Genomic DNA, 16,496 nt, shown 5'->3' on the forward strand with positions numbered 1-16,496 from the left:
TAGAGCCAATTGAAACAAATATATTGTACTTGATCTCAGTCTTATGAAACGTACAGGAACAGTCTTTTTTGCATAGGACTGCATTAGTACTTCGTGGGGTAACCCTTATTTTTGAGGATTGCCCTGCACCTCTTACCCATAGAGTCTACTAAACGCCTGCATTCGTCACTACTGATCGCATACCAGGCTCTCTGGATTTCTTCCCACAGTTTTTCTGACGATGTAGCTTTTGAGCGGTCAATTCTCTTGTCTAAGATCTCCCATAAGTTCTCAATGGGTGATGCGTCAGGGGACTGAGGTGGCCACTCTAATACTTCGATATTGTGCTCTTGAACAAACTGCCTTATGATCCTTGCAGTATGCTTTGGATCGTTATCGTGCTGAAATTTCCATTTCAGCGGCATTTCCTCTTCAGCATAAGGCAGCATCACATTTGCCAAGATGTCTTTGTACATTTCTGCGTTCATTATGCCGTTGATACGGTGTATTGGACCAATGCCGTACCACGAAAAACATCCCCATACCATAACACTTCCGCCACCGTATTTCACAGTTTTTAAAGTGTACTTGGGATTAAATTCCTGGTTTGGTGGGCGGCGCACATAGACTTTTCCGTCTGAGGCAAACCTATTAAACTTGGATTCATCGGACCAAAGGATGTTCCTCCACCAAGTATTAGGTTTTTGTTCATTTCTCCGGGCAAAGGCTAACCTTTTCCGAACATTAGCTTGTGAAACATGTGGCTTCTTTCTTGCAATGCGCCCATTCAATTTTGCAGATCTCAGTCGTCTTTGAATCGTTGAGGTTGATGGTTGAACATCATGTTCGTCGCTAAACAAAATGGCTTTCAGTCGTGGTGTTGACAAAAATGGGTCTTTCTTCACTTCCCTAGTGATGAGTCTGTCTACGCGAGGAGTAGTTACACGAGGTCGCCCCCTGTTCTCCACCTGCGGCTTTGTTTGTTTTGACCGTCTCATGGCGTTCTGGACTCGTTTTCGCGAAACGTGCAAGACATTGGCTATTTTATTCATGGACATCCCACTTTTGAACATCCGGAACATTACTATACGCTCATCTTCACTGGTATGCTTTGCTCTGCCCATCTAGACGAATGTAAACAAAACCACACGTCAATTTACATACAAAACAACTGCATAAAAATCAATTTAAAGGCACATGTGTAAAGCGGCTCTATTATTTTGACCCATAAGATTCTTACCTTTATGCCTCTTTTCACACGTCTAGCTCAAACGCTTCCTTTCGGACGACTAAAGATAGCAGCAACGTCTTCCCTGATGTTGTCTACAAGGGACTGACAACACGGCACTCGTGGCGATTTCGCGAACTAATAGATATCCTAGTTCTTAATCTCGTCAATAGAGGTGGCTCTATTATTTCGACCGCCACTGTATGTAGTAACACCCACATACTGACCTTTTTTATCAGTTCTGCTCACATCCCTTACTACTAAGACGTCACATATCATGCCCAAATTTAATATTACTTCCAATATACTTATAATAATCGAAATGCACAAAACATCCGATGTGTTGTAATGGGAACTGCCACGATTTTATGTCCCATGTCACTTGTTCTGTATTTGTTTCAGTTTTTAATCTGCAAATGTGGATTTAAAATTTTTTGAACTCGTTTTCGTATTCCTTATTCCACAGCCCACTATCTGGCTTTGTAGCAATAAACAACATGACCTCGCTACAAGGGTGCCCAAAGCCGAGGGCAAGAGTGGGGAGGGGGCTTCCCTCCCCCCCTCTCCACTGTAGATATATATAGTATAATCATGCGGTTCCCTTTCAAGAAAATGATTTAAAAGACGGCATAACTCAAGTTTTTAACAGGGAATTGGAACTTTTTTATGGCTACCTGCAAGTCGCCATTCTGCTTGCAAAATATTAAAATCATTTCACAGCCCCCCTCCCCCCCTCCCGCCCTTTGACCCCTTTGCAAACTATTGTGTGGGCGCTCTTGCTTCACTATATAGGCACTGCGAACGGCTAAAACCAAGGTGAAACTACAGCTATTGTATTTTCTGAAGACATGTACATCCTCTGCATGTCTTGACCAAAGCAGGACAGATGGATGTGGGTTGTAGTAATTATTCAAACACGAACAGGCTTGCGCAGTACAGACTAGCGTGGGGAGCTGCTTCAAGTTGTTCTACAGACTGAAGACCACAATGGTTATACACAAGAATCAATGTAACTGAACTACATGTTAAAACTTCCTGGCAGATTGAAACTGTGTCTTGACCGAGACCCGAAACTGAGACCTTCGCCGTTAAGGGAATGGTGTTGTACGGTCTGAGTTATCTCAGTATGACTCATGATCCGTCCTCATAGCTGTACTTCCAGTAGTAGTCCTTCCTCTGCTTTCGGAACTCTTCAAAGAATTTATCCTGCACAGTTCATTCGGTAAACGTACAATACGCTTCTAAGTCTTTCCTCCACACTCCTCTTTCTTCCAGAATTGCTCGTCCCATAAGGAGTGCAGAAGAACTACTGTGCTGTTTGGAAGTTAAGAGAAGATGCAATGATCGGTGTAAAACATTGAAGAGAAGTCGCGAAGCGTGCTTGGATTGTTTAGTAGGCGTGGCAGAATAAGCTGACACTGAAGAATGTGAAATTGATAGAAAAGAAAAAAATTAAACACAGGTCTTGCCGGGCAAAATCAAAGCTCCCAGTTTCTGGTCAGATTCCAGCACACAATTAATATCTGCCAGAAAGTTTAGTATCAGCGCACACTTCACTACATAGGGGTAATCCATTCTGGAAACTATACACGACATGATCGAAAGTATCCAGACACCCCTTGGTAACGAGGGATTGACTACCAGATGCCGCGAGAGGCGGACACGGCAGTAAAAGTGGAGACGGGGACTATTGTGTAGTCAGTAGAGAAATAGTGACAGCACACTGAAAGGATCGGTCAGCAGTGTTCGCTAGCTTCGAACGTGGACTGGTCATTGGATGTAACAACTGCAGAGAAACTTCAGCCTTGTGAATCCGCCGAAGTCCAGTGTTGGTGGTGGGATTCTGAGGTGCAGACGTCAAGGAACGACAACAGCTAAATCAAGAGCAGGTACACATCATTTACCGACTGACGGGTGCAAATGGCTCTGAGCACTATGTGACTTAACATCTGAGGTCATCAGTCCCCTACAACTTAGAACTACTGAAACCTAACTAACCTAAGGACATCACACAAATCCATGCCCGAGGCAGGATTCGAACCTGCGACCGTAGCGGTCACGCGGTTACAGACTGTGAAACGTCCCCTTAGAACTATTTATACACGAGACTTCCCCTTAGAACAATTATACACGACTGTGCTTAAACTGATACACAATATTTTGTTAGCGCAACGCAATCTGACTTTCAAAAATCCCTACAAAAGAATGGCCCTGACTAACATTAAACTATACCTTTCACAAATCACTTACCTCACAAAAATCTTCGCTGCTCAAGCTACTGCAATACAGGAGCGCCACTACTGCCAGCTAAATGAAAGATTCAAACTACTGAAGGCACTAACTACTGATAGGGATAGTTAGCAAATGAAAGATATTAATAGAGAACGAACAATGTATTTACCTTGATATCATCATATATAAATATAGCAGTTCATGACAAATTACAAACCTCCGCCATCTCTCTCCCCACATCCACCACTGCTGGCGGCTCACCTCCAACTGCCCAACGCTACGCGCTGTTCACAGCCAGCTGCCTAACACTACAATGGCGAGTATTACAACAATGCAAAGCAGACACAGACTGCCCACAGCACAGCCAGTGATTTTCATACAGAGGTGGCGTTACCAATAAAAAAACCTAAACAGCCTACTTACAACTGAAGCGCCTAGAACCGCACGGTGACACCGGCCGGCCGACTGTCGGGGTCCGTTGACTGTTACAGGGGGTGGTTGCACAAAATCGCATGAAATTAGCTGAAGGAATTACTTGTAGGTATTTAAGTGCTACCAGGGTGTTAAAGAGAATGACGTACAATGATAGAGCAGCTCCTCTGAAGCCACACATTTCCGTCGTCAGTTCAAAGCGACCGCTAAAATGGTGTAAAGGGTGACGCCACAGCACAGTGGCTGACCGAGAACCTGTAAATTTGGTGACGCGAATCACGCTATACCCTGTGGCAAGCCGATGCAAGGATTTGTGTTTGCGTAACATTACTTGTCTTCATGTGTGGTGGCTACATTGAAGTATGGAGGAGGTGTTGTTACGGCGTGGAAGCATTTTACATGGTCAGGGTGTGGTCCTCTTATTGCGCTTAAGAAAATCCTAAGTGCTGAAAGATATAAAAGCATCGTACAGCGTCGTGTACTGCAAGCAGCAAAGAAATATACTACTCGACATAAAAATTGCTACACCAAGAAGAAATGCAGATGATAAACGGGTATTCATTGGACAAATATATTATACTACAACTAACAAGTCATATTTTCACGCAATTTGGGTGCATAGATCCTGAGAAATCAGTACCCCGAACAACCACCTCTGGCCGTAATAACGGCCTTGGTACGCCTGAGCATTGAGTCAAAGAGAGCTTCGATGGCGTGTACAGATACAGCTGCCCATGCAGCTTCAACACGATACCACAGTTCATCAAGAGTAGTGACTGGCGTATTGTGACGAGCCAGTGGCTCCATTGACCAGACGTTTTCAATTGGTGAGAGATATGGACAATGTGCTGACTAAGGCAGCAGTCGAGCATTTTTTGTATCCAGAAAGGCCCGTACGGGACCTGCTTAAATATAGGGTTTCACAGGGATCGAATGAAGGGTAGAGCCACGTGTCATAACACATCTGAAATGTAACGTCCTCTGTTCGATGTGCCGTCAATGCGAACAAAAGGTGACCGAGACGTGTAACCAATGGCACCCCATACCATCACGCCGGGTGATACGCCAGTATGGCGATGACGAATACACGCTTGCAATGTGCGTTCACTGCGATGTCGCCAAACACGGATGCGACCGTCATGATGCTGTAAACAGAACCTGGATTCATCCGAAAAAATGACGTTTTGCCATTCGTGCACCCAGGTTCGTCGTGGAGTACACCATCGCAGGCGCTCCTGTCTGTGACGCAGCGTCAACGGTAACCGCAGCCATGGTCTCCGAGTTGATAGTCCATGCTGCTGCAAACGTCGTCGAACTGTTCGTGGCCGAGCGGTTCTAGGCGCTACAGTCTGGAACCACAGGACCGCTGCGGTCGCAGGTTCGAATCCTGCCTCGGGCATGGATGTGTGTGATGTCCTTAGATTAGTTAGGTTTATGTAGTTCTAAGTTCTAGGAGACTGATGACCTCAGAAGTTAAGTCCCATAGTGCTCAGAGCCATTTGAACCATTTTTGAACTGTTCGTGCAGATGGTTGTTGTCTTGTAAACGTCCCCATCTGTTGACTCAGGGATCTAGACGTGGCTGCGGATAAGATGCCTGTCATCTCGACTGCTAGTGATACGAGGCCGTTGGGGTCCAGCACGGCGTTCCGTATTACCCTCCTGAGCCCACCGATTCCATATTCTGCTAACAGTCATTGGATCTCGACCAACGCGAGCAGCAATGTCGCGATACGATTAACTGCAATCGCGATAGGCTACAATCGTACCTTTATCAAAGTCGGAAACGTCATGGTACGCATTTCTCCTCCTTACACGAGGCATCACAACAACGTTTCATCAGGCAACGCCGGTCAACTGCTGTTTGTGTAGTGACGTAACAAGACTGTTACGCCACACGGTAGTAGCCAAAAGAAAGGCACGCTAGACTAATGCTGTGGCCGATAGTGCACGCACAGCATAAAGCAGACGGGCGTGAAGTCTGGAACATGAGAACTTATGAATGAATAAGAAGAAAAGTATGTAGATGCTTTTTACTTATCTTTTTAATTATCCTTGGAATACATCTGTCTTGAATACTCGTAAGCTATAGGCACTGATACAAATGGCTCCTTGCTAGTTCGTTGCCATTAACTTAGCTGATGGCTATTCTGTCTCTCGGCTAATGAGAGAGAAAGGCTTCGTACAACTTGGCGATAGCTAGGTTCGCGTACAACTGGGCGGTAGCTTGGTTCTCGTACAACTGGGGTCGAGTCCACTCTCGTATCACGAGACCTGCCTTGGTGGTGGCGCTAGGTCTGCGATCACAGTGGCGACACGCGGGTCCGACATGTACTACATGGACCGCGGCCGATTTAAGCTACCACCTAGCAAGTGTGGTGTCTGGCGGTGACACCACAGTTTGTGTATGAGAAATCGGTTGGAAACTTTCCTCATGTCAGCACGTTGGAGGTGTCGCCACCGGCGCCAACCTTGTGTGAACGCTCTGAAAAGCTAATCATTTCCATATCACAGCATCTTCTTCCTGTCGGTTAAATTTCGCGTTTGTAGCACGTCATCTTCATGGTGTAGCAATTTTAATAGCCAGTAGTGTAGTTCATACACGATGACTGTTTGTAGAAGTGGCGTTCAATAACTAATACAACATATTTTTCTGACAACAGATGGTTTTCTTCAGGATACCAGTACCATATTATTCCCCCCTCTTTTGGCTACAAGGCACTGTTTTCAGATACAGTCTCCGTTAAACCCGACGACCTTATGCCACCTTATTGGGGGGGGGGAGGGCGGGGGGGGGGGGGGGGGGGGGCAGCCTGTACTCTGCTGGCCGACGGCGGAGCCAACGTGTTGCTGCATGAATAACCTGCCCCTCATTCCCGTGAATTCCATCCTTCACTCGGCCAAACAGATGTGAGATTCAAATGGTTCAAATGGCTCCAAGCACTATGCGACTTAACATCTGAGGTCAACAGTCCCCTAGACTTAGAACTACGTAAACCTAACTAACCGAAGGACATTAAACATATCCATGCCCGAGACAGGATTCCAACCTGCGACCGGTGAAGATTGGATTTCGGAATTTAGTGAGCAACCCCTTCGGTTTAGCGCGTCGTCTATCTGCAAGTGTGTCCCACTTCAAACTTTCTATGAGATTTGTAACGCTCTCACGATGGCTAAATGTACCAGTCACGAATCTTACCGCTCTTCTCTGGACCTTCTCAATCTCTTGAATCAGACCCAACTGGTAAGGGTCCCATACAGACGAACAATAAGACTGGACAAACTAAAGTATTGTAAGCTGTTTCCTTTGTTGAAGGGCTGCATCGCTTCAAGATTCTACCAATAAGCCGCAATCTAGAGTTCGCCTTACCCGTTACTTGTGTAATCTGATCATTCCATTTGAAATCATTTCGAATAGTCACACCCAGATACTTGACTGATGTTACCGCTTCCAAAGACTGATCATTTATTTTGTACTCGTACATTAATGGGGATTTTTGCCTTGTTATACGCAGTAGGTTACACTTACTAATATTGAGAGATAACTGCCAGTCACTACACTATGCATTTATTTTCTGCAAGTCCTCATTAATTTGTTCACAACTGTCGTGTGATACTACTTTCCTGTAGACTACAGCATCATCGGCAAACAGTCTAAGGCCGCTGTCAATACTATCAACCAGATCGTTTATGTAAATCGTAAAAAGCAGAGGACCTATTACGCTGCCCTGGGGCACACCTGAAATTGTTTCTGGTGAAGTTACCCCGGTCAGGACGACATAATGCTCCCTGTCTGTTGGAAAACTTTATATCCAACCACATATGTCATTGGATAGACCGTAAGCGCGTACTTTTTGTAGCAAGCGACAGTGCGGAACTGAGTCGAACGCCTTTCGAAAGTCGAGAAATATAGCATCAACCTGGAGCCGGTATCTAGAGCCTGTTGTATATCATGCACAAAGAGGGCCAGCTGTGTCTCGCATGACCGCTATTTCCTAAAACCGTGCTGGTTTCTATAGATGAGCTTCTCAGAGTCTAGAAAGGTCATTACGTCTGAACACACAATATGTTCCATGATTCTACAAGTGGGAGGATGCCAAACAGAGTAACCCTTTCATAATCCCAGAAGACGTTGCCATCATTTTATCGGCTAAGGGCGCGGCTTTGAGCTTTTTCTTCGTTGGAGAGGTGTTCTGGTGCCGCTACATGGATTGCCACTTTGTTTATGGTTCGAAGTAATGAGCCCACGGTTCATCGCCTGTGACGAGTAGAGCATAAATTTGTCACAATCAGCCTCGTAACGCGCAAGCGGTTCCGCACAGACCTGGATTCGATTCCCGGCTGGGTCGGAGATTTTCTCCGCTCGCGGACTGGGTGTTGTGCTGTCCTTATCATCATCATTTGATCCCCGTCGACACACAAGTCGCCGAAGTGGCGTCAACTCGAAAGACTTGCGCCAGGCGAACGGTCTACTTGATGGGAGGCCCTAGTCACACGGCATTTCCATTTCCACACCTCATTTAAAGTGTCCTCAGCAGAGTTCAAGCCGTCATAAATGCTGTGGACGTACCCCATTTCAGTGCCCACTAAGATAGCCGTTCGGACACTTTAATCACATAGTGTATGTTGTTTCGGGACGATTCCGGTAATTGTAGATTAAAATTAATTTCATTTTTCAGTTACTCGATTCTCTGAACAGTAATTGCGGCGTGCGGATACACATTGTCGCAATTCAGTATCGACAGATCCCTATGGTTGCTGCGTTGGGCGGTGGTAGAGTCAGAGCGTTTTCCACCGCCAGAGGGTAGCGCAGTGACGGTTAGGTCGATTAAAGCGCGACCGCGTGGGTGGTTGCTCTCTCTCAGTGATTGAGTGTGAAGCAGATTGTGTGGCGACGGCGGACAGTAAGATGCTTGGCTCGTCGTTGCATTTGGAATATTAGTCAGAGCAGGTTAGGTGATGTCTGTATCGGCCACAGCAGTTGATACTACACTATGTACAAGCTATTTCGCTGTGTTGCTCGGGCTCCTACATGTATTTGCACTTGGATTATTCGGAATAACCCTGCGTCCACTGTGGTGCCGGGTTGGTTTCCCGTCAGCCGCTTCCAGAGGACCGAAGTCGATGGCATCTGGTGGATAAGTCCAATCGATGGCACCCAGTGATCGGACAGTTCTTGACTTACGTTCCTACTTCCTGTGAAATATAGTGAGCAGTCAATTACAGTCCCGACCGTTACAGTTTGTGTGAAAAGCTCTTCTCTTACTTGCCGTTCTGGGTATCGATCACTGTAAAGCAGTTTTCGTTAAGTTCTGAAGTGATATCATTTGAGTCATTTTAATGTGTATTTTTGACTGTTACACTTGCCGGTGTGGAAGCCTCTTGCCTGGATTTCGTAGCGCTACCTGACTTTATCTAAATTGCGCTGTAAATAACGTGATTTCAGCGTACGACTCGCTTTTTTTCAATTTTTCTCCAGCATCTTTTGCTGTTGTAATTTTTTCTAAAGTTATTAACTAGAAATTCATATATTACAGGATAGTCTGAGTACACGTGTGGTTTATATTGTGCCTTCCACTAAAAGAATCTGTTGTAAGAGAAATGATTAGTTGTTGAGCCGTGTGTCGGCTCTTAACATATATCGCGCTTAAAGATTGTTCTGAGTCCTTCCATTCCATCGTTAATTTTTTCATATTTATCGTTATGCTGCGTACGGTTCTGCTGAGACGCCCCTCTGGCGGCGTGTCTGGTCTTATCGATCTTCGAGTCGTTTCTTCCTGTTAGCCTTGTGTACGGTAATAAGATCTTTAGGGGGATGTCCGGTTGGTTGCCTAGCGGTGACGAGTCGGTCGGTCGGCTTTTAAAATCGGGAATGAGGGAATGTCGTACGATGAGACCGCGGCGTGGCGTGGCGGTGGAGAGTTGGCTGTTGTTCCGAGAAGCCGCGAGGTCTATCCTGGCGGTGCGAGACGAGTGGGACGAGTTGACGGGACAAGGCTTAAGCTCTTGCTGTGAACATCCGGGGGCCACGGCTGTGGTTACGAGTCATTACTTGGTGGGAGCGGCAACGGATGTCTTTAAATTTTCTTTCTGGAGGCGGGAATGATGGACTAGTAACTCGGCTAACGTGAGGAGTGGTATTTCGCCGGTGGGTGCAGAGAAGACGGGGGCTCCGGTGACAGAGCGCGTGGCTGCGTGACTGCCCAGTTGGGTACGCTGGCGACGTGGACACGGTCGGGTGTAAGCAACCTTTGCATCGGGGTTCACGTGCTGTTTCTCTGATAAACTGCAAGCTAAGTTGGTTAAAGGTTTAGACGTTAATTGAAGAATTTTGGTTTGTGCAACCAGCGTCTTTTCTGCCTTGTGGCCTCCTGCTTTTGGGTTTCCTGTCCCTGTCGCCGGTGTATTTATAGACAGTGATTTTTTCCGCTTCTTATTAGTACAGCCTGGGAGGAAGTGTACTTTGGGCAGGAATTATGGTCCTCATTTGATTCCTCCTCCGCCCCTGACCTCGCGTGGGGTCTATGTGATTGCTGAATTTGAGGCGTTGTTGGTCTGTTAGTCCGCTTCTAGCATGAGCATCCTTCGGGAGACAATTGTGGCCGCCCTTAAACCCGGTCGGTTAATTATTTCTATCCCAGGACATTTTGGTTGTTAGTTATTGTAAAATGTTAAATGGTTGTATTTTACTTTGATTGTTTTTGGTCCACTGTTTAAAAAGGTTAAGTTTGCCTTTCATTGGTGGGTTTTTAAAATTACGTGGCTTTAAAATTGTTAGTTATTGTAAAAGGTGAATGACTGTATCTTTACTTTGATTGTTTTAATCTACTTGGCATCCTTTCAAAATGCTAGTTCTGCCTCCCTGTTAGCGAGCCCTTGTAATTTAATATCTTGTTGTGCCAAAGTTTAAAAGAAGTTGGCTTCCTACATGTTCGGTAGCAAAATTGTATGCAAATTGGTGTTTTTTTAGTTTCATTATTTGGAATGATTGAATTTTGTTACCAAACGCTTTATCAAAGTCTGTTTTAAGTAAAATGACTTGGCTATTAACGGTAAAGTAAAGTTTTTAACTTCATTACTTGGAAAATTTTGATTTGTTATCAAATGTTTTAACAAAGTCGGTTTTAAGTAAAATGGCCTGGCCATTAACTGTAAAGTAAGTTGTTTTGTAAAGGAGCTCATGCCTACTAGCTTTTTTGGATCTGTTCCTGGTCAAGTGATAAAGAAATGACTTTTAATGGTTGAAGTAATCAATAAAGAAATTTTAAATTGCAACTCGACAGTAACCAACTAATTTTGGGCCCGTTTCCCAACTAGGGGTTTTCCTTGATTAATCGGAACACTCGTCTCAGTTGTAAAGTGGTTGTTCCGTCTGTTATCGAGAGCCTACAGACTCACTCAGTAGGACAACCAGGTTGAGTGCTGTTCATAAACGAAACGAAAGAAATAGTCAGCACGACCACCTAATTCTATTTTTTGTAAACTTGTCATCAGCCTATTTATTCGTATTTATTGTTTTTCCCAATTACATGCGATCTGTTTTACATGCCAGTGTATGTCGGATGTTAATTGCGTGTTACACATTTCTGTTGGTTTCTAAAGCTCAATTTTGGAATACATTGTTAAACGCTAGACTGTTGATCTTATTAAACATCTGAGCTACTACCTGGATTTAATGTGAAGATGTATGAATTTTTTTTTTATTTTGAAAGTTACTTTAGAGATCTGTATATTTCTATCACCTGTAGGTTTGCTTCCAAAAGATAAAGGCACTAGGAAATTAAATTCTGATGGTAGATAGTGAGACTTATTGAATCTTTTTTGATGTGGCAATAACGTGGTTTATTTCTTATTAAACGTGATATTAAAATTATACGGCAGTATCCTCCCGCTCAGCACCAGCTCCCTTCGACATTCAGTAACACCTCTAGTTTTGCCAATGCTATGCCACAGTGGGACGATACGTGAGGTCTATGTGGCTTCCCTGGGCGTCCACGACTACTGCGCATGCGCCGTATCGCCAGCAGGAGGGTGCCGGTGTGCGTGGCGTGTGGCCGCTAACTGACGGCATCAGCGCCCGCCAGGAAATTAGCTGGCGCGGCTAGAGCCGGCCGCGTTAAGGCTAACGGCTCGGGATGCCGCTACGCCCCTGCGGCTGCCGCTGCAGCTTCCGCGACGCGCCTGCCGCGCTGACCTGAGCTGACCACGCTTTGTCCCCATCCGCGTGGCTGCGGCTGCAACCGGCCGCATCGACCGCGACGTGCGAGTCGCGTAAAGCCCTACAGTCCTACTCTCACTGCCGTCACGCAACGCACTACCAACAATTAGCTTGCCATTATGGATTTCACTTTAGAGCATAGATCAAATTGCACAGGTCGTTGTAGTTAACCACTGTTTTCAAGTACCTAGTGTTGATTGTAAACAGACAGCATATCACGCAAATTCACAACCACAAACACAAAGGGGTATGAACAGAAACTTTCTACTTTTTTTGTAAATTGAAGGACGAGTGGGGAGCAAGGAAAGGAAATGGAAGGTTCTAATGATATCAGCTGCATTGGAAATTTATGCGGAATCAGCAACGACGAAAGAAAATGTATGCCAGGCTGGGACTAGAACCGAGCATCTTCTGCTTATTAGGCAGTTATGTTAACCACTGCACCACCCAGACACAGTGTTTATCACACATGCGTGCATTATCTCGACAGGCTCCCTAGCCAACTCACATTCCACGCCAGCACCACCTATCTGCAAACCCTCTCCATGTCCTCGATGCCCACTAATTTCAGATTCAGACATGTTTGAAAGAATAGACACCACGCGAAATCTGCAGCTGTGACACATATTATGTAAACTGAAGGTGGAGCGGAGTCAAAGAAAAAAAATGGACCGTACTAATGATATCAGCTACAATATAACTTTATGTGAAATTAGCAGCAATGGTAGAAATGTGAGTCGGACATTGCTGAAAATAAAAAAATAAAACAGACACCACGCACTCATATAACTGTATCACCTGAATGGGCAGTGAATCCAAAACCTTTAGTGTGGATGCACATTTATGTCTGACCTCAAATGGGAATCTAAAATTAGCAAGCATGGAGGATGTTGACAGGGACTGCAGACATGTGAGTCAGCCAAATAATGTGTGAAGACAATCCACACATTTGCGATAAGCACTGTGTCCTGGTGATGCAGTGGTTGACACAATTACCTAGGAAGCATGAGATCCCAATTAGAGTCCTGGTCTGGGACACTTTTTTCTCGTCACTGCTAATTTCGCACAAATGTCCAGTGCAGCCGATATCATTAGTTCCTTCCATTTCCTTTCCTTTGGAACCCTTCCACAGGTGTAGATTTCACAAGGTCTGTATTTTCGGACATGGCTAAGTTTACTTTTTTATTTTTTAACTAGTTTTTGAGTCAAGGAGCATCACATCAGGAGGCTACCACTTATATATACATCTGATAGCGTAACCCGTGGTTGGGGTGTAGTCAGCTTTTGACCATGGTCATGTGTGGAACCATTCGGTGCATTGGGTTGTGCTTCACTAACAGAGTTGTTTACTTCTGCATAGAGGTATTTGTGTTGTATAGTCCCAATCATTACTGTATCCCATGGTGCACTCTTACCACTGAGTAACACTTAAAGTTACATGCCAAGTCTAACATCCAAGACCATGTACAAATGAAACCAAACAATTCATTCGTGAAGAGCTATGCTTCAGCCCACAAGGAAGTAACAGATATTCACTTCACTATCACCAGCAGCATGACTACATTAAAATGGTGATGGGGGAAGCATTCAATGATGTATTTCAACCGCATGCTCACAGACTGAAATTCAAATGTTCTGACAGGCATATTGAGGAAGTGATGATAGACCATGCTGATATCAGTCTTTCAACAGTTTGGGCATCTGATCTGCCTTTCAAGATGCCCCAAAAAAGGAAGCCTTCCAAACCTATGGCAACGTTACAGGCCACATCGTGGAAAAATGGTAGATGTTCACGACATATCGCATGTTAAATGGTGTCGGACAGCTGAAAACCTAACTGTCCAAACGCTCACCATCCTATCTGATAATACGGGTTGTGTGAGCCATTGTCATGCATGATGGCCAACCGCAGACATGAGCAGGATGTGGACAAGAGGACCATATTAGTTACAATTGTCTCCATCGCCATTTGCTCCACATCCCGACCAGTGATGCAGCTTTCGAAACAACAGTCACTTCTTTACCAGACACCTTTGCCTCAGCTGTGCGCAACCTGCATGCAACATTTCCGGATGTTACTGGTCTCCCATTGGCACCCCCTCCAGGAACGATGGTGTTGACAAGACCTCACCAGCAACATTTCCTCTGATGGCAACAAGACCCACAATCCGCCAGACACTCTGAGTGGCCTGCCCACTGTGATGGACAATGAACCAAGTGTGGTGCCTATCTCTGCTATCTTTCAGATGGACATGATGTTGGACAACGTATGGCAACATGGAACAGCACCTCCAAAAGCAACAGTCGCGTCAAAAACAGAAGAAGGGGTCTTAACACCCTCTGGTAGCACACTGCATCGTATGGCAACACAGGTAGTGTACCAGATACCAGATAGTGAACCCCTTTTGAGTGTCCCAACGACAGGAGTGGCTGCTACTGATACTCCATCTTGGAAGTGTCCTTTCCACCACCTGCAATACCACCTGACAACAATGGATCCCATGGGGGAAATTCCCTTGGTCCACTGTGTTGATGTCACCAATCCTACCCCTCGATGAGCATGACAGTCGCCATTCACAGGCTACGATCTCCGGGGTCATAATGTCAATGACAGAGCAGATCAGGATGTTGGACCACCCCTCAGGGAGTGACTCATGGTGGCACCCAACCCAGCTTCCACTCAGTTATAGTAGCCACAATGGTTGCACCAGATGTTTCATACCATCTGTACTTCTTCACAGGACCATCCATGCCAATAGGGGCAACTATCCACAACACTACTGCATCACAGCGATAACTCTGGCCACAATTTAACCTCAACATAAACTCAAAGTGTTCAGAGACACCATTTATGCAGCATTGACCTCCTCCAATTAGTGGTTACCTCTGATTTCTCTGCTCCCACGTGGCTATATGGCCCATGACTCTGACAATGGTAGTGAAGTGGCCATCTTTCTTTGCGTGGAGCTCCCCACTTAATATGTAATGTACATTCCTAATGTTAGGGGTATGGCCCTCACGCTGTTCGCCATCTACAACCTAAATGTATATGCACTCTCTGGCTCCAGCCAATGTCGTGAGTGACATACCTTCACTGCTGACACAGTTACGCTGCTTTTTGATGGTCTGCTGTGATCTGTTCCTTGGAGGGGACTTCACCTCCACAAAAGAGCCAACTCCCATGACATTACCCATGAGCTCCCCTCTCTGTCATCGACCATATCAGCCTATCGACAAATGGACAAAGGTTCATGGCACCTCGACCAAATCTACCTCACACATTCTCTTGCTGGCGACACTCAACATGCCGAAATTTGGCCTCCGGCTTTCTCCAACCACAAGGCCTACATCAGCAGTGACGTCCTTGTCCACCAACTGCTGTGTCACAGTCGTCGTCTGTAGAAATTAAATATTGTCCAACCGACTGTCCCTGACTGCTGATAGACTGTAGAGGACGTGTGGACCCTCTGTCGTCGACATCATCCTGCCTTCACATCTACCCTGTAATGGTGGCTATCCTGTTCAATACCAGCTCTATGCAGGGCACTCATGGGATATGGCGAAGACGTCAAGGCTTGGTATGCAAGCAGCTTGGCCTTCTGTTATGTGATTTTACGTGACTGCACTTCGATGACACTCTCTCCTGTTCAACAGGTGACAGTGCATCTTACTGACAAATGGATCACTTCACTCATATTATAATGCTTGGAAGGGCCTCTTGCCAGATCCCACATGACTGCATACTTCATGAAGCACTGTCGATGTACCACCTCCTCACAGAACGCCTGCATCGTAGACAAGCTTTCGTAAACAACCTTACAAATGCAAAAGGATGATGATATATTACACAATGTGCCATTGGTCGCACTTTCCATTTCCTTTTCACCCAGCTACACACTGCTGCCTCACATCACTCGACCTTAACTGTGGAGATAGCAGCACTCACCATCAACACCATGCTGGAGGATGTGTCTCAAGAACTTCAGGAACACAATACCACAGATAAAGTCCTAGATGCTATCAAGATTGAAACCACAGATGAGTCTCCTGGACCTGACAGCATCTCCCTTCGAATTTTACAAGTGTTTTGGTTGTCTCTTCATACCTAATTTGAGGTCCATCTGCCGTAAATTGATGACCACAACAATGACGATCCCAGCCACCATCCCAGAGGGGGTCATTACCCTGGTCCCTAAACTGCATGGTCGGTTGGGATATGTGATTACCACCCTATCACTCTACTCAACACTGATATGAAAATTTTAAGACATTTTTTGAAGGAGGCAACAATATACTTCGTATCCTTCTATCAGACTTCCGTGGATGGTGACAATATTCGTACACCTCTTTGCCGTTACAGAGACGTGATCACATGTGCCAGGTCGTGACATCTGCCTGGTGCATTGGC

The sequence above is a fragment of the Schistocerca americana genome, chromosome 5 (genome assembly GCF_021461395.2).
Source record: "Schistocerca americana isolate TAMUIC-IGC-003095 chromosome 5, iqSchAmer2.1, whole genome shotgun sequence".
Taxonomy (NCBI): Eukaryota; Metazoa; Arthropoda; class Insecta; order Orthoptera; family Acrididae; genus Schistocerca; species Schistocerca americana.